Source organism: Bombina bombina, chromosome 3 (assembly GCF_027579735.1).
Source record: "Bombina bombina isolate aBomBom1 chromosome 3, aBomBom1.pri, whole genome shotgun sequence".
Classification (NCBI taxonomy): Eukaryota; Metazoa; Chordata; class Amphibia; order Anura; family Bombinatoridae; genus Bombina; species Bombina bombina.
In genome coordinates, this window is record NC_069501.1 from 647,223,198 (window position 1) to 647,238,052 (window position 14,855).

Genomic DNA, 14,855 nt, shown 5'->3' on the forward strand with positions numbered 1-14,855 from the left:
AAGTCTTCCATCTGATTGAAGTCATCATCCAAGGGGCACTTAAGAAGTCTTCCATCCGATTGAAGTCAACATCCAGGTGGCTCTGAAGAAGTCTTCCATCCGATTGAAGTTTTCATCCAAGCGGCGTCTTCAATCTTCATCCATCCAGAGCGGAGCGGAGCCATCTTCAGATGAGCCAACACGGAGCCATCCTCTACTTCCCGACAACTAACGACGAATGACTGTACCTTTAAGATACGTCATCCAAGATGGCGTCCCTCGAATTCAGATTGGCTGATAGGATTCTATCAGCCAATCGGAATTAAGGTAGGAAAAATCTGATTGGCTGATTGGATCAGCCAATCGGATTGAACTTCAATCTGATTGGCTGATTCAATCAGCCAATCAGATTTTTCCTACCTTAATTCCGATTGGCTGATAGAATTCCATCGGTGGTCGGCTTGCTGAAGACGGCTCAAGGTAGGATGATCTTCAGGGGGGTAGTGTTAGGTTTATTTAAGGGGGTTTTGGGTTAGATTAGGGGTATGTGGATGGTGGGTTTTAATGTTGGGGGGGGGGTCGTATTTTTTTTTACAGGCAAAAGAGCTGTTTTCTTTGGGGCATGCCCCGCAAAAGGCCCTTTTAAGGGCTGGTAAGGTAATAGAGCTGTTAACTATTTAATGTAGAATAGGGTAGGGATTTTTTTTATTTTGGGGGGCTTTGTTATTTTATTAGGGGCTTAGATTAGGTGTAAGTAACTTAAAATTGTTGTAATATTTTTTTAAATGTTTGTAACTTTTTTTTTTTTTTTTTTTTTCTAACAGCTTTTTTTATTTTTTTGTACTTTAGTTAGTTTATTTAATTGAATTTAATTGTAGTTAATTGTAGCTAATTTATTTAACTAATTTAATGATAGTGTAATGTTAGGTTTAATTGTAACTTAAGTTAGGATTTATTTTACAGGTAATTTTGTATTTCTTTTAGCTAGGTAGTTATTAAATAGTTAATAACTATTTAATAACTATTCTAACTAGCTAAAATAAATACAAAGTTACCTGTAAAATAAATATAATTCCTAAAATAGCTACAATGTAATTATTAATTACATTGTAGCTATCTTAGGGTTTATTTTACAGGTAAGTATTTAGTTTTTAATAGGATTAATTTATTTAAGTATAGTGTAGTGTCAGGTGTAATTGTAACTTAGGTTAGTTTTTATTTTACATGTAATTTTCTCTTTATTTTAACTAGGTAGCTATTAAATAGTTAATAACTATTTAATAGCTATTGTACCTAGTTAAAATAAATTGAAATTTGCCTGTAAAATAAAAATAAATTCTAAGATAGCTACAATAAAATTATTATTTATATTATAGCTATATTAGGGTTTACTTTAAAGGTAAGTATTTAGTTTTAAATAGGAATAATTAATTTAATAAGAGTTACATTTATTTAGATGTATTTAATTAATATTTAAGTTAGGGGGGTGTTAGGGTTAGGGTTAGACTTAGGTTTAGGTGTTAATAAATTTATTATAGTTGCGGCGGTGTAGGGGGGGCAGGATAGGGGTTAATAAATTTATTATAGGTGGCGATGGTGTAGGGGGGGCAGATTAGGGGTTAATAAATTTAATATAGGTTGCGGCGGGGTCCGGGAGCGGCAGTTTAGGGGCTAAACTATTTATTTAGTTGCGGCTTGGTCCGGGATTGCTAGGATAGGAGTTAATAACTTTATTATATGTGGCGACGGTGTAGGGGGGGCAGGATAGGGGTTACTAGGTATAATGTAGGTGGCGACGGTGTAGGGGGTACAAGATAGGGGTTAATAACTTTATTATAGGTGGCGACGGTGTAGGGGGGGCAGGATAGGGGTTAATAGGTCGTATGTAGGTGGCGGCAGGGTCCGGGATCAGCGGTTTAGGGGTTAACATATTTATTATAGTTGCGGCGGTGTCTGGGAGCGGCGGTTTAGGGGGTAATACATTTATTTAGTTGCGGCGGTGTAGGGGGGACAGATTAGGGGTGTTTAGACTCGGGGTACATGTTAGGGTGTTAGGTGTAGACCGCTCCCATAGGAATCAATGGTATATCTGCCAGCAGCGAACATGAACTTTCGCTATGGTCAGACTCCCATTGATTCCTATGAAAACCAGGTACGCTGGGCCGGAAAAGTGGCAAGCGTACCTGCTAGTTTTTTGATAACTAGCAAAAGTAGTCAGATAGGGCCGAACTTGTGTGCGGAACATCTGTAGTGACGTAAGAATTGATCTGTGTCGGACTGGGTCCGGCGGATCGAAGCTTACGTCACTAAATTCTACTTTTGCCGGTGTCTAGGGCTTGATTACTAAGGCGAATCAGCCTCGCCACAAATACGCTGCGGAATTCCAGCGTATTTGAGGTTGACGGCTTGATAACTAGGGGCCATTATGTAAATATATTATAACCTGTGTATAAAGCTATACAATGTATTACTATGTATACCTACCAGTGAGACATTATGTAAATAATCTGTGTAACAAGATATAAAATACATTTATATGTATATCTAACAGTAAAACATTATGTGCATGCATTATAGTCTGTGTATTAAGATATAAAATACATTAATTGTATACCTACCAGTAATACATTATGTAAATGCTTTATAATCTGTGTATTAAGATATAAAATACATTTCTATGTATACCGAACTGTAATTTGTTTTTTATTTTCTGTAATTTAGTGTTTCTGTTTTGTGATTTAACTAATTGAATTTAATGTATTTAATTGTATTTAATGTAGGTAATTGATTTAATTGTAGTGTTAGGTGTTAATGTAACTTAGGTTATGTTTAATTTTACAGGTAAATTTGTATTTATTTTAGCTAGGTAGTTATTAAATAGTTAATAATTATTTAATAACTATTCTACCTAGTTAAAATAAATACAAACTTGCAGTTAATTTGCAGTTAATTTGGCATTCTCTTCATATAAGGGTGCAGCAAGGAATTGAGCACACCAATCTGGTAGTAGGAAGCTGTGTAAATACACTTGTTTCCTCCAGCTGAACATTGCTCTTGAGAAAGCCCGGGCGTACTCTGGGAGAAATGTGTTCGGCTTGTTATGTCCTGTCCAAGGATCCATAGCTGAGCTGCAAAAGACTGTTCCAATCGGATGCAAGCACTATATGCGACCAATATTTGGGAACAGTGGCAAACACGAGGACCAACACTGGACTAGTGACTTCTTTTTGCTTGAAAGAACTTACTTCTAGTACATGCAATTTAAATGTGTTTCTTATGCTGTGAATAAAAACTACCTTGACTTTGGGTTGCGCTGTTTCTTTTGTTTCAAATATCCTAGATCTACTCGTTTGCCCATGGAGGAGGAACACATGAGACTAGAAATGGCATCACCCTTTACAGCAGGCTGGGTTTTCATGTTTTGTGGATTTTGGACCTCTTAAACCCGGTTTGAGAATTACGTTGCTCTTTGAGGTCTACTAACCGTAAGAACAGCTTTTGCCTATTTAACCTTGCTGTCAAAATAACATCATGCTTTATTAACATTTGGCTAGATTACGAGTTTTGCGGTATGAGTGACAAAGCAGCGGTAAGGCTCTTTTTCACTACCGCTGATCTTGCAGGTTTAGGGGCACCATACACTTTTCTGGCCGTAACGCAACGTAATTACCACAGCTTTCAAAAAGTCCTTTTTCAATGGGACTTCCACTTCAGCCAATCGGAATTCAAGGGACGCCATCTTTGATGATGTCACTTAAAGGAACCTTTATTCTGGAAGAGTCGTTGTAAGAAGAGGATGCTCCGCGACGGATGTCTTGAAGATGGACCCGCTCCGCGCCAGATATATGAAGATAGAAGATGCCGTCTGGATGAAGACTTCTGCCGCTTCGCTGAGGACTTCTGCTGGCTTCGTTGAGGATGGAAGTCCGGTCTTCAAAAACTGTAAGTGGATCTTCGGGGGTTAGTTTTTTAAAGGGTTTATTGGGTGGGTTTTATTTTTAGATTAGGGCTTTTGGGTGGAAAAAGGGCTAAATGCCCTTTTAAGGGCAATTCCCATCCAAAAGCACTTTTCAGGGCAATGGGGAGCTTAGGTTTTTTAATTAGGATTTTATTTGGGGGGTTGGTTGTGTGGGTGGCGGGCTTTGCTGTTGGGGTTTTTTTTGTATTTTTTTTTTTTACAGGTGAAAGAGCTGATTTCTTTGGGGCAATGCCCCGCAAAAGGCCCTTTTAAGGGCTATTGGTAGTTTATTTTAGGCTAGGGTTTTTTATTTGGGGGGGGGGCTTTTTTATTTTGATAGGGCTATTAGATTAGGTGTAATTCATTTAAATATCTGATCATTTCTTTTTTTTATTTTGTGTAATTTAGTGTTTTTTTTTTTTTTTAATTTAGTTAATTGTATTTAATTTAGGTAATTGATTTAATTGTAGTGTAAGGTTAGGTGTACCAATCAGCCAATAGGATTGAAGTTCAATCCTATTGGCTGATTGCATCAGCCAATAGGATTTTTTCTACCTTAATTCCGATTGGCTGATAGAATTCTTTCAGCCAATCGGAATTGAAGGGAAGCCATCTTGGATGACGTCATTTAAAGGAACCTTTATTCTGTCGTCAGATGAAGAAAGAAGAGGATGCTCTGTGTCGGATGTCTTGAAGATGGACCCGCTCCGCGCCGGATGGATGAAGATAGAAGATGCTGTCTGGATGAAGACTTCTGCCCGTCTGGAGGACCACTTTGCCTGGCTGCGTTGAGGACTTCGGCCCGGTTGGGTGAAGACTTCTCAAGGTAGGGTGATCTTCAAGGGGTTAGTGTTAGGTTTTATTAAAGGGACACTGAACCCAAAAAATTTCTTTTGTGATTCAGATTGAGCATGAAATTTTAAGCAACTTTCTAATTTACTCGTATTATCAAATTTTCTTCTTTCTCTTGGTATCTTTATTTGAAATGCAAGAATGTAAGTTTAGATGCCAGCCCATTTTTGGTGAACAACCTGGGTTGTCCTTGCTGATTGGTGGATAAATTCACCCACCAATAAAAAAGTGCTGTCCAGAGTACTGAAACAAAAAAAAGCTTAGATGCCTTCTTTTTCAAATAATGATAGCAAGAGAAAGAAAAAAAATTATAATAGGAGTAAATTAGAAAGTTGCTTAAAATTGCATGCTCTTTCTGAATTACAAAATATTTTTTTTGGGTACAGTGTCCCTTTAAGGGGGAATTGGGTGGGTTTTAGAGTAGGGTTGGGTGTGTGGGTGGTGGGTTTTAATGTTGGGGGATATTGTACTTTTTTTTACAGGTAAAAGAGCTGATTACTTTGGGGCAATGCCCCGCAAAAGGCCCTTTTAAGGGCTATTTGTAATTTAGTATAGGGTAGGGCTTTTTATTATTTTGGGGGCTTTTTATTTTATTAGGGGGATTAGATTAGGTGTAATTAGTTTAAAAAACTTGTAATTATTTTATTATTTTCTGTAATTTAGTGGGGGGTTTTCCTACTTTAGATAATTGTATTTAATTATATTTAATTGTAGTTAATTTAGGGAATTAATTTAATTATAGTGTAGTGTTAGGTGTAATTGTAACTTAAGTTAGGTTTTATTTTACAGGTAAATTTGTCTTTATTTTAACTAGGTAGCTATTAACTAGTTAATAAATATTTAATAACTATTCTACCTAGTTAAAATAAATACAAAGTTGCCTGTAAAATAAATATAAATCCTAAACTAGCTACAATGTAACTATTAGTTATATTGTAGCTAGCGTAGGGTTTATTTTATAGGTAAGTATTTAGTTTTAAATAGGAATAATTTATTTAATTGTAGTAATTTTATTTATATATATTTAAATTATATTTAAGTTAGGGGGGTTAGGGTTAGGCTTAGATTTAGGGTTAATAATTTTAATATAGTGGCGGCGACGTTGGGGGCGGCAGATTAGGGGTTAATAAAATTTAACTAGTGTTTAACATGCAGGAGTGCGGCGGTTTAGGGGTTAATATATTTATTATATCCAGTGTCCGGTTAGTCAGATTAGGGTTTAAAAAAAAATTGTTAGTGTTTGCGATGTGGGGGGGGGGGCCTCGGTTTAGGGATTAATAGGTAGCTTATGAGTGTTAGTGTACTTTTTAGCACTTTAGTTAAGAGTTTTATGCTACGGCATTGTAGTGTAAAACTCTTAACTACTGACTTTAAAATGCGGTACCAGGCTTGACAGGAGAGGGTCTACCGCTCACTTTTTAGAAGACTTGTTATACCAGCGTTATGCAAGTCCCATTGAAAAAATAGGATACGCAATTGACGTAAGTGGATTTGCGGTATTTTCGAGTCTGGCCGAAAAAGTGAGCGGTACACCTATACAGGGAGTGCAGAATTATTAGGCAAATGAGTATTTTGACCACATCATCCTCTTTATGCATGTTGTCTTACTCCAAGCTGTACAGGCTCGAAAGCCTACTACCAATTAAGCATATTAGGTGATGTGCATCTCTGTAATGAGAAGGGGTGTGGTCTAATGACATCAACACCCTATATCAGGTGTGCATAATTATTAGGCAACTTCTTTTCCTTTGGCAAAATGGGTCAAAAGAAGGACTTGACAGGCTCAGAAAAGTCAAAAATAGTGAGATATCTTGCAGAGGGATGCAGCACTCTTAAAATTGCAAAGCTTCTGAAGCGTGATCATCGAACAATCAAGCGTTTCATTAAAAATAGTCAACAGGGTCGCAAGAAGCATGTGGAAAAACCAAGGCGCAAAATAACTGCCCATGAACTGAGAAAAGTCAAGCGTGCAGCTGCCAAGATGCCACTTGCCACCAGTTTGGCCATATTTCAGAGCTGCAACATCACTGGAGTGCCCAAAAGCACAAGGTGTGCAATACTCAGAGACATGGCCAAGGTAAGAAAGGCTGAAAGACGACCACCACTGAACAAGACACACAAGCTGAAACGTCAAGACTGGGCCAAGAAATATCTCAAGACTGATTTTTCTAAGGTTTTATGGACTGATGAAATGAGAGTGAGACTTGATGGGCCAGATGGATGGGCCCGTGGCTGGATTGGTAAAGGGCAGAGAGCTCCAGTCCGACTCAGACGCCAGCAAGGTGGAGGTGGAGTACTGGTTTGGGCTGGTATCATCAAAGATGAGTTTGTGGGGCCTTTTCGGGTTGAGGATGGAGTCAAGCTCAACTCCCAGTCCTACTGCTAGTTTCTGGAAGACACCTTCTTCAAGCAGTGGTACAGGAAGAAGTCTGCATCCTTCAAGAAAAACATGATTTTCATGCAGGACAATGCTCCATCACACGCGTCCAAGTACTCCACAGCGTGGCTGGCAAGAAAGGGTATAAAAGAAGAAAATCTAATGACATGGCCTCCTTGTTCACCTGATCTGAACCCCATTGAGAACCTGTGGTCCATCATCAAATGTGAGATTTACAAGGAGGGAAAACAGTACACCTCTCTGAACAGTGTCTGGGAGGCTGTGGTTGCTGCTGCACGCAATGTTGATGGTGAACAGATCAAAACACTGACAGAATCCATGGATGGCAGGCTTTTGAGTGTCCTTGCAAAGAAAGGTGGCTATATTGGTCACTGATTTGTTTTTGTTTTGTTTTTGAATGTCAGAAATGTATATTTGTGAATGTTGAGATGTTATATTGGTTTCACTGGTAAAAATAAATAATTGAAATGGGTATATATTTGTTTTTTGTTAAGTTGCCTAATAATTATGCACAGTAATAGTCACCTGCACACACAGATATCCCCCTAAAATAGCTAAAACTAAAAACAAACTAAAAACTACTTCCAAAAATATTCAGCTTTGATATTGAGATTTTTGGGTTCATTGAGAACATGGTTGTTGTTCAATAATAAAATGAATCCTCAAAAATAGTACTTGCCTAATAATTCTGCACTCCCTGTACCTGCAAGACTCGTAATACCAGTGGGCGTTAAAAAGCAGCGTTGGGACCTCTCAACACTGCTTTTAAAGGCTAATGCAAGACTCGTAATTTAGCAGTTAGTTATTAATAGTAGGTTTTATTTAGATTTATTTTAATTACATTAACGTTAGTGGGTGTTAGGGTTAGACTTAGGGTTAGGTTTAGGGGTTAATAAATTTAGAATAGTGGCGGCGACGTTGGGGGTAGCAGATTAGGGGTTAATAAGTGTAGGTAGGTTGCGGCGACATTGGGGGCGGGAGATTAGGGGTTAATAAATATAATGTAGGTGTCGGCGATGTCGGGGTGGCAGATTAGGGGCTAATAAGTATAATGTAGGTGTCGGCGATGTCGGGGGCAGCAGATTAGGGGTTAATAAGTGTAATGTAGGTGTTGGCGATGTCGGGGGCAGCAGAATAGGGGTGTTTAGACTCAGGGTTCATGTTAGGGTGTTAGGTGTAAACATACATTTTGTTTCCCCATAGGAATCAATGGGGCTGTGTTACGGAGCTTTACGCTGCTTTTTGTGCAGGTGTTAGACTTTTTTTTTTAGCCAGGTCTCTCCATTGATGACTATGGGGAAATCGTGCACGAGCACGTAAAACCAGATAACTGCAGCTTTCAGCAGCGCTGGTATTGGAGTGCGGTATGGAGTTCAATTTTGCTTTATGCTCACTTCTTGCCTGCTAACGCCGTTTTTTGTTAAACCTGTAATACCACCACTGTAGGTAAGTGAGCGGTGACAATAACGTGATAGTTAGTACCGCACCCGATTGTTTGTCTCGTTGCTTAAATAACACTGCTTGTCAGGCTATTCTAATTATGCTGTGAGTCTCCTGCTGCTGTGTTGTTTACATTGCAACAATTTTTGGTATATAATTTGGTGGATTTAAATTTTATTGAAGATTGTTCAATTGTTAACCTATCTTAGTGTAAGCACTGCTTTTCTAACTTGAGTTCTTTCCAGGTGTTGTGATGTGTATCCCAGTAGAAGGTAGAAGAGATAAGCAATAAAATGTTAGTTTTCAATAGTTCTAAGTATTAGGCTTTGGATTACAGAGATAATATAAAGAAGCATGTGTGTGTACAGAAAGTTATACACTAAGGATATCAATTTTCCTGCAACCTCAACCCATTTAAATGGGTTGCGGTTTCAAAGAACACAACATCTATTTCAAATACAGAAATAAACCAAAATGAGCATTTTATCCTACATTTTATACTCTGCAGCTAATATAACAAGACATGGGAAACACATTAAGATTAAAGACAATTTTACAGTACACTGTCCCTTTAATATTCCTTTACAACATGATGGATTGTCACAATTAAAGGATCATACATATAGTTATTTTTTATTTATTATTATTATTCTACAAACCTTCCTTCTATCGAGTTATATACACTTTAAAAAGGACATTTTCAAGTAACAAAATGATGTAACAAAAGATAAATATGAGATTTGTAAAACTGATATAATTGCTTGCAAAGATTTATATCGTGCACATGTGTACAAAACTGTAAAGTAAATAATGGTTTGTGATTAAATTGAGATGATAATTATTTCTAGATTCTATATAACACTTGTTCCTAAAAGGGAGCTAGGCATGTGTCACAGTTAATCTAATAGTAAGACTAATTAGAAAAACAGACACAATAACAATTATTTCTAGGACACGGCGGATGATTATCTTTTTAAGTGGTTGTTCAATCTTCTCTCGGTGAAGATTTGGCGGTTCATCATGTAGTTCTGTCTCTGTATAAGTAGAATCCAATGAAGCATAATTTTTCAATTCCAAATTAGCTACAAGAAAAAAAAATACTAGCATTTATAATCAAAAAAAGTATGTAACATTTTAGTTAAAGGGAAATACTAGAGCAAAAATAAAACCACGCAAATGTTGTAGAACATTTTGTTATTGCACTAAATTTTACCCCTAAGATCCAGTATAAGTATAACTTCATCAAATAGGTTAAACACATCACTAAATTCTTGTTTAGGAGTTCAACTGTCAGGCAGCAGGTAGGAGACATTGGACCAATCATTTTGCTTTAGGTACAGACTAGGGATGGGCAAATGTTTTGCAACATCTATACTATAATTGCGTTTGTAACGTGTCCGTCGGTGTCGCAAGTTGCCCACGCATCCTCAAAGGAATGTTTGCAGGAATGTTGGCAGCGCGAGGCAGCCAAAAGAATTCACCATGATGCAGCGAAGGTGGATTCTTTCACCACCCTGCCATTTTCGGAATTCAATGGGATGCAGCTAAGGCAAACAGAGCATTACAAAAAAAAAAAACTAACCGCCCGCAATAAGTATTAAAAAAAAATAACCATCCGCAATAAGTATTAAAAAAAATAAAAATACCTAATAAAATTATTAACCCCTAAATCCGCCAACTCCAACATTATCCAAAATAAATAAATAAAACCTAATCCCTATAAAAATAAAAAAACTAAATAAAAACACCCCCTAATCTAAGAATAAACTACCAATAGCCCTTAAAAGGGCTTTTTGTAGGGCATTGCCCTAAAGAAATCAGTTCTTTTACATTAAAAATAAACCAAGTCCCCCCTAACAGTGAAACCCCCCACACACCAAACCCCCCAAAATTAAAAAAACCTAACACTAAAAAAAAATAAACCTCCCATTGCCCCTAAAGGGGCATTTGTATGGCCATTGCCCTTAAAAGGGCATTTAGCTCTTTTTCAATTGCCCATATCCCTAATCTTAAAAATAAAAAAAATAGGTACTCACGGTTCTTGAAGTCCGACGGAGAAGGTCTTCTTCCAGACGGGTCCATCATCTTCTATCTTCATCCACAGTGAAGGCAGCATGGAGTGGTCTTCCCAGATTGGCGATCCACAGCGGCGGTGCTCCTCATGTGATCGTCTGCCTCACACTGAAGATTGAATGCAAGGTACCCCATATTTATTGGGGTATCTTGCATTCCTATTTGCTGATATTTTAAAATCACATGAAATCTTATTGGCTGATTTGAACAGCAAATAGTATTTCAGTAGCTTTAATCCTATTGGCTGATTTCAAAATTTCAGCCAATAGGAATGCAAGGTACCCCCAAATTGATTGCAGTACCTTGCATTCAATCTTCAGTCTATGACTGACATCGGATGAAGTGGAGCCTCCATGCCGACGAGGAACACCTCCGCTGCCAATGACCTCCGCCGTCGACGACCGCCGCCACAGAGGACTGCAGCTGAGGATCCAGGCATTGGGAACACAGCTCTGCACCTCTGCGTCGCCTTTACTCCGGATGAAGATAGAAGATGGAGACCTTCTCCCCCGGACTTCAGGAACCGTCGATACCTATTTTGGTCTTAGTGTTAGGGTTTTTTTTATTTTATTTTTTATTTTTAATATTAGGGATTTGGGCAATTAAAAAAAGTTAATGCCCTTTTAAGGGCAATGCCCATACAAATGTCCCTTTAGGGGCAATGGGTAGTTTAGTTTTTTTTTAGTGTTAGTTTTTTTTTATTTTGGGGGGTTTGGTGGGTGGGGGTTTTTTATTGTTAGGGGGAATTAAGTATTTTTCAGAGGTAAAAGACTGTTTAACTTTTTGGTTACCGTTGCTTATTTTTTTCTGTAATTTTAGTTGTTTTTTTTTTGTAACTTTAGCTTGGGGGTTTTTAGTTTTTAAACATAGACCTGCCCTCTGGGCTGGCTTATCACCTAGTTCTAAAAAATAAAATTAATCTTAACACATTTGCTCGTTCGTTTTGAATTTTGAATGTTTGCACAACATTATAACATTTGTTTAATGTAATAGTATTTTAATGCTATCTTTAAATGTAATAATTGTTTTGAATCTTTTTAATTTGGGTATGTCATAATTTAAATCGAATTATGCAATATTCAAAATAGAACTTTTTTAATCAGCATATTTCGATCTGTTATGTATCAATTTACTAAATTCCCTACTACATAAATTATTAAACTTTTGAATATTATTTGTTACATCAAATGTTACATTTAAATTTTCAAATGGGGATATACAATCTAATTGTGTACATTCAAAAAGGGCATTCAGCTCTTTTACAGTGCCCATTAAAAGTCCTAATCTAAAAAAAAAAAAAAAAAAAAAAAAAAACTAAGTCTAACCCCTAAATTGGTACTCAAGTCCGGCAGAGAAGGTCTTTTTCCAAGCGGCAGTGAAGTCTTCTTGGAGGCAGCGACATCTTCTTCCAGCGCGGTGACCTTTTCTATCTTCATCCAGGACCAAGCTGGTGCGGAGCAGAGGTGACCACGGAACAGGACCAGCGACTGCCGAGCCATCAAGCGTGGAGGATCTGCTTTGTACAATCGTCACCGCACACTGAAGATTGAATGCAAGGAACCCCATTTATATTGGGGTACCTTGTATTCATATTGGCTGAAATTTTAAAATCAGCCAATAGGATGAGAGCTACTGAAATACTATTGGCTGATTTGAACGGCTGATTTAAAAATGACAGCCAATAGGAATGAAAGTTACCCCATATTTAAGCGGGTACCTTGAATTCAATCCTCAGTGTGTGGCGGTGATCTACGAAGAGAATCTCCATGCTCGATGGCTCTGCAGTCGCCAGTCCGGTTCCGTGGTCACCTCCGCACCGGCTTGGTCATGGATGAAGAAAGAAGAGTTTGGAAGAAGATGTCGCTGCCTCCAAGAAGACTTCACCGCCGGACTTCAGGAATGGCGAGTACCTATTTGGGAGTTAGATTTAGGGTTTTTTTTTATTTATTTTTTATATTAGGGCTTTTAATGGGCAATGTAAAAGAGCTGAATGGCCTTTTAAGGGGCAATGCCCATACAAATGCCCCTTTAGGGGCAATGCATAGTTTATGATTTGTTAGTGTTAGGTTTTTTATTTTGGGGGGTTTGGTGGGTGGGGTTTTTTACTGTTAGGGGGAACTTAATTTTTTTAATGTAAAAGAGCTGTTTAAACTTAGGACAATGCCCTACAAAGGGCCCTTTTTAAGGGCTATTGGTAGTTTAGTTTAGATTAGGGGGTGTTTTTATTTTGGGGGGCTTTTTTATTTTCATAGGGATTAGGTTTAATTTTTTTATTTTTGAAAATTCGGATTATTATTTTCTGTAATGTTAGACTTTTATTTTTTGTAATTTTAGATTAATTTAAATTTAGTTTTTTATTTTTAAAGTAATGTTAGGGGTTTTTTTGTTTTGTTTTTTTTTAAATAAATTTTTTTTGAGGTTACGTACAATACACAGCGTAAGATAGAGCATTATGAGACACAGAAAAGAAAAAAGAGAATACTGCTTACAATTAGTTGTTGTTAAACACAAAGCATCTCAGATTATTATTAGTTAGCAATTTAAAAATTTTATATTATATCCACAATAAGTTCCTCTTTGACATTAGGGGTCACTTTTGGACCTGTGAAGACTGAAATAAACCATAATAAGGAAGTTGGCTTTTGGAGTGGCCACTCTTGGGCCTATAAACTTGAGCGTGGGGAGGGGGAATATCAGCAGACAAGAGCTGCTCAATAAGACAATAAGGAGGGGAACTGGGTTATTATAAATTTAAAATATAATACTCAACATTAAAGATTAAAGATAGGATGGAGGATTTTACAGTAGGGATCTATGACAGAGGACATATGTGCACGAATGACTGTGACTAATTAAGTTATCCAAGGGCGAGCTTATAAGGGAGGTCACTGTAGAAGGAAAGTAGGTAGATTGCGTATCTCTCAAGGAGATGGGTTCTATCTGTGCCAATTTGTATTATAGAGAGCAGAATTAAAACATAACTAACAATTCTTATAACCTATAAGAATAACAACATTACAGCGAAATGCAATACATAGGCATCTTGTATCTCAAAGTTTACTCAGATCGTATTCACACTACTAAAGGATAATACAAAAGCTAGGTACCCATTCAGGGCAAATTAGATTAGCTATTAAACCGTGGTATTTCTCAATTAGGTGGAGGGGTCTACGGATTATGGGGGAGAATATTAGGCCAAACACAGTTCCAAGCCAGAGGAATTTCGTATTGGAGCATAAGTGAAGCAGCTCTTAGGGAGTAACATTGCCCAAACTATAATTCAGACTAATATGACTCTATATTGGTAATATATTATACATCTATACTAATTATACCTCAAGATGAAGTGCAGACCTTAATCCTATCCAATATTAGGTGAAAGGGGCATAAGAGATCTAAGGAGCATTGGGCATAAGATAAAGTATAGGGAACCTGTTTCTAGTATCTCTAAATTCTAAAAACTACTGTCTGGAATATCTTAACTTTTAGTGTAAACCATGTGACATCATACCATAATGTCTCCCTTAGAATCTCAGTGGCTAAAGGCAACTCCATATGTTATACCTAATGATGTGGCACAGGACAAAAAGAGAAACAAAAAAGAGACAAGAAAAAAAACAAATAAATACAGAATATGTGTGAAAGGATCTGGACTAACTGTTTAGGGGCTTAGTCAAATTATATATATGTCAACAAGCAAAAACTTAACTCTTTCCATAATCTGCTCTAAAGACTTTCCTACATAAAAGCCTCTAGTTACTAATTACATATCTATTTAAGAAAGCTAACTATTAGTCCACTACGCAACAGATATATGTCAGATCAATAACCATTAACAAATAACACATATTATAGGAACAGATGTAGAGATCATTGTCCGGTGATTTAGACCCAGTCTTAAACGATTTGTGCATTATTAAAACTTCTCCGATTCTAACCTACGCCAGAACGAGTCAGGATTAAGTCACTGTGATACAAGTCCCACTCCTTGCTAATATCGGCGGTAATGTCTAATAAAGGTACCCGGGAGAACTCTGCTATACACCGGGTCAGATAAACAGCTGTAGAAATACCTTCTTTCTCGTTCGGGAGCTCTGGAACAATGTACCTCTGCAGCAGTTCCGTATGCCCCTCCCGGAAGCCGGCCGCATCCTC

The 14,855-nt window shown here is 37.4% G+C and overlaps 1 long non-coding RNA gene across 1 annotated transcript in view; it reads right to left on the minus strand.

The window, feature by feature from the left end:
* Positions 1-9,162: 9,162 nt before the first annotated feature.
* Positions 9,163-14,855, minus strand: part of LOC128653835 (uncharacterized) — a 33,187-nt gene continuing 27,494 nt past the window's right edge. Inside the window, exon 5 of the long non-coding RNA XR_008401395.1 lies at positions 9,163-9,709. This is a non-coding gene — a long non-coding RNA (uncharacterized LOC128653835). The remainder of the gene's footprint in view (positions 9,710-14,855) is intronic.